This window comes from Tripterygium wilfordii, chromosome 19, assembly GCF_013401445.1.
Source record: "Tripterygium wilfordii isolate XIE 37 chromosome 19, ASM1340144v1, whole genome shotgun sequence".
In the NCBI taxonomy this organism is placed as follows: domain Eukaryota; kingdom Viridiplantae; phylum Streptophyta; class Magnoliopsida; order Celastrales; family Celastraceae; genus Tripterygium; species Tripterygium wilfordii.
In genome coordinates, this window is record NC_052250.1 from 10806827 (window position 1) to 10814091 (window position 7265).

The window sequence follows — 7265 nt, forward strand, 5'->3', positions numbered from 1 at the left end:
CTAATTTTGAGATCAAGCCGGCTATCATCAACATTATCTCTAACTCGGTGAATTTCTATGGTCTTCCTAATGAAGAGCCCAATGTCCATCTTCGCTCTTTCTTGCATGTGTGCACTACTTTTGGGATTAACGGAGATTCTAAGGATGCTATCTTGTTGAGGTTATTCCCATTTTCTTTGAGGGACAAGGCTAAGGGATGGTTGACGTCCTTGCCTCCCAATTCTATCACCACTTGGGATGAGATGGCGGAGCAATTCTTGACGAAATTCTTTCCTCCGGGCAAGGCGGTGCAAATTAGGATGGATATCATGTCCTTTGCCCAAAAGGATATTGAATCATTTTATGAGCCTTGGGAGCGCTTTAAAGGAATTATTCGAAGTTGCCCAAATCATGGTCTTCTGGAATGGGTGGTGTACCAAGCTTTCTATAATGGGTTGTGCATGCATACTAAGGAGACTATTGATGCGGCTGCGGGAGGTTCTTTTATGACCAAAAACCAAGAGGATGCTAGGGAATTACTTGATGAAGTGGCCAAGACCACTAACTCTTGGTCCTCGGTGAGGGGGAATCCAAAGCACGGTGGAAGCTTTAGAGATGATGAGGTTATGTCTACCTTGGCTATCATGGCAAAGAAGATTGATGCATTGACACTAAATCAAGCTCAAGGGGTACATGCTATGCAAAACACACCTTCCTACATTTCTTGTGATTATTGTTGTGGATGCCATCCTACAGGGGAGTGTCTCATTGCTTCTTCCTCGAATCCTAGTGAGCAAGTGAATGCCATTGGTGGAGGTAATTTCAATCAACCCCGTAATGATCCTTATTCCAACTTCTACAATCCAGGATTTAGGAATCACCCCAACTTCTCTTGGAACAATACTCAAAATGTACAAAATCCTCAACATCTAGTGCAGCCCCAAGAAAAGAAGAGGGATATTGATGACATGTTCTCAAAGCTTGCGGGAGGTCTTAATACGCTTACAACACATATCTCCCAATTTATGACAAAGACGGAGCAATTCATGAGCAAAACCGATGCTACTCTTCAAGCCCAAGCAACTTTAATGTAAAATTCTGGTGCTTCCATTCGGAATCTTGAGGTACAATTGGGGCAAATAGCTAACAATTTGTCATTTAGAGAAAAAGGTACCTTGCCAAGCCAATTGGAATTGAATCCAAAAGGGAAGGACGAAGAGCAATGCATGGCAATCACTCTTCGGACTGGTAAGGTAGTTCAAAATGCTGCTGATCTTGATGCCGAAAAGGTGAAAATTTTACAGGAGGAGGAGAAGTGTAGGAAAAAAGGGGAGAAAGAAGCTGAAAATGTCCAGAGACAATTTCTGATCGATCGAAGGGGGTTCCCGATCGATCGGGTCTCTTTGATGAAACTTCACCCGAGGCTAATTCCGATCGATCGGAGCCCCAACCGATCGATCGGCCTGTGCAAGTGAAAGATGTGCAGCCACAATATGCAATTGAGCCCGATTGGCCCGATAGTTCTCTCCCTGCACCTCCAGTCAAGGCTTATGTGCCCCCAATTCCATTTCCTCAAAGGTTAAAGAGCAACAAGAAGAATGATGATCAATTATGTAAATTTTTGGAGGTATTCAAGAAGTTTCAAGTGAGCATCCCCTTTGCCAAAGCTTTAGAGCAAATTCCTTGCTATGCCAAGTTTATGGAGGAGATCTTATCCAAGAAGAGGAGATTGAAGGAGCATGAAAAAATACAATTAACCGAAGAGTGTAGTGCCATTGTGCAAAGGAAGCTCCCAATTAAGCAAGATGATCCGTGAAGTTTCACAATCCCGTGTACTATAGGTAACAACTTGATTGAGAGATCTTTGTGTGATCTTGGTGCTAGCATAAATTTGATGCCATTGTCAGTTGCTAAGCAAATTGTAGTGAAAGATATTAGTCCAACCACGGTGTCCTTGCAAATGGCGGATAGATCAATCAAATACCCGCTTGGCATAGTGGAGGATGTGTTAGTAAAGGTGGGTGAGCTCATGTTCCCGGTTGATTTTCTTATTTTGGATATGGAGGCCAACCCTACTACTCCCATAATCTTGGGAAGGCCATTCTTGAGCACCGGGAGAGCTTTGATAGATGTTGAAAAATGGAAGCTTACTTTGAGAGGTGCGGGAGGTGATCAAATCACTTTTAAAGTATTTGGCAATAGAAGGCAAGAGGAAGTTTCTCAACAATGCCTCCAAGTGGAGCATATTGGCATGGTCATCCCCGACACTCTTGAGAAAGAAGCTCCATATATTCTGGTGGAAGTTCTTCTAGGCAAAAATTTCAAGGTTGAGCATGAAGTTCTCAAGGCAGCCTCCCAAGATGAAATTGAAGTTCAAAAGTCTCAAGTTGAAGATCCCAAGGAGAAGAAAAAGAAGAGGAAGAAAAAGAAGAAGAGGAAGACCAAGAAAATGAAGAAAAATGTCTATACTAAGGAAATGGTGGTGATGAAAGCTTATGCTCCTTGCATGGCACCTAAGCAATCAAATATCAATCCTAAGAAGCCATCAAGGGGAGTCTACACCACAACCCTCAAGGATCCCGGTTGAATTCACAAAGGGGAGTCTGGCTGAAGACTTTAAACCAAGCGCTTTTGGGAGGCAACCCTGGTTTTATTATTCTATCTCTATCTTTTTATTTCTATTTTCACATATTCCATGCATTGAGGACATTGCATATTTTAATTGTGGGGGTAGGAATTTAGGTTTCTAGTTTTTGTAAAAAAATAAAATTTTGGACTTCAAATGCCTTATGCCGTGTCATTCTTGAGTGTTTTTGGATTAATTTTGTGATCTTTGAAGCATTGATGGATCTTACTATGGACATTCTTTCCAATTGATTTTTCCTATCTTGAAAATTGTTTTGCCCATTGTGCTTTTGTGAATATGGAACACTTGACTGTGGGGTATGAAATATGACTTGACTTTGGCATTTGTGTTTGTTTGAGATCAATTTGATTCTTAGTAGCACTACTTGAGCAATGAAAAATGAAAAAAAAATATAGAAAAGAGAAAAAAAATTGTGTTTATGAATAAATGGTTTCTTTCATAAGTTTTCTGCTGAGTAACCAGGCCTCTTGCCTAGCAAGCAATGAGTTTTGCGTAAAAAGGTAGGAAATGAATGTTAGAGTACCTTGGTGATTAGTTTAACCTCATAGCCTTTTTGACTCGGGTAATTAGATCCGTTGGGTTGTCTTAACACCTAGTGCCCTAAGCCAACTGGATTGGGAGTCATTGGTCGAAAGCTCATTACATGAGTCATTTAGAAAGCTTAAGGAGGTTGAACATTGCACAAGTCACCTTTGAGAATAAAAAGAAAGGAAAAAAAATGTGAATAAGAATGAAGTTTGAATAAATGTTCATTGTATTTTCTCTTTGATTCTTATTGTTCTTGGAAGACTACATGACCATTGTTTAGGTCACTTTGAAGCCAAATATCAAGTGAAATCCATTATGTGCATCAATTCTTGAATTTATAAGCAAAATGGATGAGATAAGATTATTGAAGGAATGCTTTTATTGGTTTGAATGCCCTAATGTTTGGTTTGTTAGTGTGGATAGGGTTGCAATTGTGAATCCGTTTTATACTCTTGTTGATGACATGAATTTTGGCATTGAAGTTGTTTAATGTTTGTGGGTATCATTCTGGTAAACCCTCAGGAGACACAACTCCTCCTACTAGGGGCACCTAGGGGTTTAAAGGCTTGTGACACATGCTAAGTGTCATCGTGAACCCTACGAAAGTGGCATAGATTAGTTGCTTATTTAGAGTAGGTAATAGTTGTTTTATTTTTCATTTGAGCTTAACGGAAAATACACTTTCCCTCCTTTATTCATTCTCAATTTGCTCGAGGACGAGCAAAGGTTAAGTGTGGGGGTGTTTGATGTGCCAAATATATACGTAGATTTTTGCATCCTTTACACATAAGTTCATCCCATTTTGATTTGATTAAGAGTTGATATTGCCTAAGAAAACTATATTTGCATATTGTAGGTGCCAAGGCAAAAAAGGGAGGAAAAGAGTGCAAAATGAAGATTTGAACTCCAGAACTGATTTTCAATCGATCGGAGCCATTCCCGATCGATCGGACCTGCCAAAACACTAAAAAACTTGTGGAGGCAGATTGTGTTTCCGATCGATCGGAACAGTTTCCGATCGACCGGAGGTACTATTCACAGCACGCGCAGTTTCGTGAAAAAGTTCCGAATTCACTTGTTTTTAAGCCAAAACGACCCCAACTTGTTTTGAAAACGACAGAAGAGTTTGAGGAAGTATAAAAGGGCAAAAAATAGGGTTTTGGGGTATTTCTTGGAGGGTTTTTCATTCTACCACCATTGGAGAACTTGGAGCCACCATTGAAGCTTGGAGAAGAAGAGGGTCTATAAGGGGGTTTTCTCTCTCATTTTCTATCCTGGTTTCTATTGTTGATTTCCTTTGTTTAATGATGTATTTTGCTTCCATGAGTGGCTAGATTTCTTACTAGGGTCTTAATGTAACCAAACCTTGAAGATTCAATGAACTTGGTTTCCTTATTTCTTGATTTCTCTCTCTCTATTGATTGTCTATGGGTGTGATTAATGCTTTTGAATGTTTAGCCATCATTCAATTGATTTGCTGCCTAGATTGAGACCAGAAGGAGATATCTAGGGTTTGGCTCAAGCCATATATGACATAGGGTGCATGAACCATAGGAATATAGGTTTGTGGCTTATGCAATCGCTAAATGATTTCCATAGTTCTTAATGGGTTTTTGATATATTAATCCGATTGTTAGGAATAACAGGGATTTATGTTGAAAATACGTTTGATGTATATAGGAATAGAACATTGAATAGGTTGGGAAATCGATTGTCATTATAGAGAGAGGAATTAAGGATTAAGGGACCAAGGGAATTGAATTGGATAGGTGAGGTGACGTTAAGTACCCTAGTGCTTTCCATCCTTGATTTCACACTTGTGTTTGATTTGTCTTTGTTTTTTTTAATTAGTTTAGTTAAAAATCAAAACAAACCGAAAAACCTTTCCCCAATTTGCATAGTTGTTACTAGTTTGACATTGATTTCTAATGCCAACACATCCCTAGTGGAAACAATAATTTATTCACCTCTTTATTACTTATGCGATTTGTGCGCTTACAATTAAATCCATATCACAGACTGTGCACTCAAGCCAATCAAGCGAAACTATCAGATAAGACCAAGCAATATTGCATCAACTCTATCACACGATTGTTAGCTCTATCATGCAACTCTGTTGCACATGCTAAACAACACATGCGAACAATCAGATAAAGTTGATCACAATAGAATGTAATCGGTTGAGTGGATAGTCAAGTGTACATTATAAATTATTCACGACTGAGTCTTGTAATTTATTCAAGCTTAATAAAAAAATACATTGCATTTGTCTCTACCAATTTTCGTTACAACCCTTTCTCCTTTTTATCTCATAGGAGAAAAACTATATATATATATATATGAGACGAGACTCGAATATGAGACTTAGCCCTAGTTCAAGTTTTAACGAGTTGACTATCACCTGTCGATTTATTAATACTCGCCTTAATTACTTCTTTTTGTCTTCTTAATTTCCCACAAAATTGCATCTGCAACCAAAACAAAATAGTTCAAAATTGATTTTGAAACCCTAAAATTTAACAAGTAATCCTCCAATCTAAAGGCACGTTTCTATCACTTCTCAGTGCATATACTTCGAGTCAATCATTCTCTACCCCTCACACCTTTTTTTCCTGCAAAATTGTACCAGTGACTTTGGCAGTATTAGTAGACTTATGACATGCACTATAAACACATTGTTGACATCTGTGTTGAATATGTTTTCCATTTTTCTTACAAGTGATAATAACAGGCCTTCGCATTGGGCCCAACAACAGAAGTGATAGGATAACTTTTTTGGAAAATGACATATTAATACCACTTTTAAAACTGTTGGACATCTAGATCCACTTCAAAAAACTTTATCCCTCATAAGTCCATTTTTATTTTTTATAATATTTAAATCATTTAAATTTTATCTTATTCCTTTTTTACCCTTTTTAAAGAGGATTAGATCTAATATAGTTTTCTCTCTTGTTATATGCTACATCTCTCTTATCTCACTACATCTTCTCTCTCTACTACATCTATCTCTTATCACAATAACTTTCTCTCTCCTACTGCATCTCTATCTCATCACAACAACTTTCTGTCTCCTATTGAATCTCTCTCTTTACTACGTCTTTCTCTCTTTCTCATCTCTTTTTATGGCTATCGTTTTGGTCCAAATATGACTGGGCATTATGCGTCTCTATGAGGGGAGTCTAATGGTGATGGTGGTATTACAAATTATTGTCGAAATCGATCGGATCTGAAGTTTTTTATCCAAATTATAATACTGGCCGACCAATGTTACTGTTTTGAAACAGTAACATTGGTAACACTAGGCGATCAATGTTACTATTTGAAATAGTAACATTGACCGAACAATGTTACTATTTTAAAACGGTCATATCCGATGATCGTTTTGGCCCATACATGACTGGGCATTGTGCGTCTCAGTGAGGGGATTCTAATGGTAGTGGTGGTATGGCGAACCGTCGCTAAAATCGACCGGATCTGAAGTTTTTTCAAAATAGTAACACTGGCCGACCAATGTTACTGTTTTGAAATAGTAACATTGGTAACACTGACCAACCAATGTTTTGTTTTGAAACAGTAACATTGACCAATGTTACTATTTTAAAATGGCCAAATCCGATGGCCGTTTTGGGCCGTACCTGACTGGGCATTGTGTGCTTCAATGAGGGGAGTCCAACTGTGATGGTGGTATGGAGAACCGCCACTGAAATCGATCGGATCTGAAGTTTTTTTTCCAAATAATAACATTGGGCGACCAATGTTACTGTTTTGAAACAGTAACATTGGCCGAGATGGATTTGATTACCAGAAGATGTCTTCCCCGATTTCCAAATCGTAGCAATAAAGCAAATCCCATCTCGGCTCTCGAGATGCTCTCTTGTTTATCCTTTATTTCTTTATGTGTTTTTATCTTCTTGTTTTTTTTTTACTTTCTTGGAAGGATAATGTTGTTTTTCTAGCTAATTCTCACTTATTTTGTTCGGAAATCGAAAACCCTAGAATGTCTGGTTCTGTCTGTGAATTTTTGCATTCAGATCTACGAAGTTACCACGTTTTTGAGGTTTATGTGGTTTGAATTTTGTTTTGTTTGGTGTGTTGGCAGCTTGAATTT

The 7265-nt window shown here is 38.3% G+C and overlaps 1 non-coding gene across 1 annotated transcript; it reads right to left on the reverse strand.

The window, feature by feature from the left end:
- Nucleotides 1-291: 291 nt before the first annotated feature.
- On the reverse strand, nucleotides 292-397 carry LOC119986359. Its single transcript, XR_005465247.1, has one exon. It is a non-coding gene; the product is annotated as a small nucleolar RNA R71 (small nucleolar RNA).
- Between the last annotated feature and the right edge of the window lie 6868 nt (nucleotides 398-7265).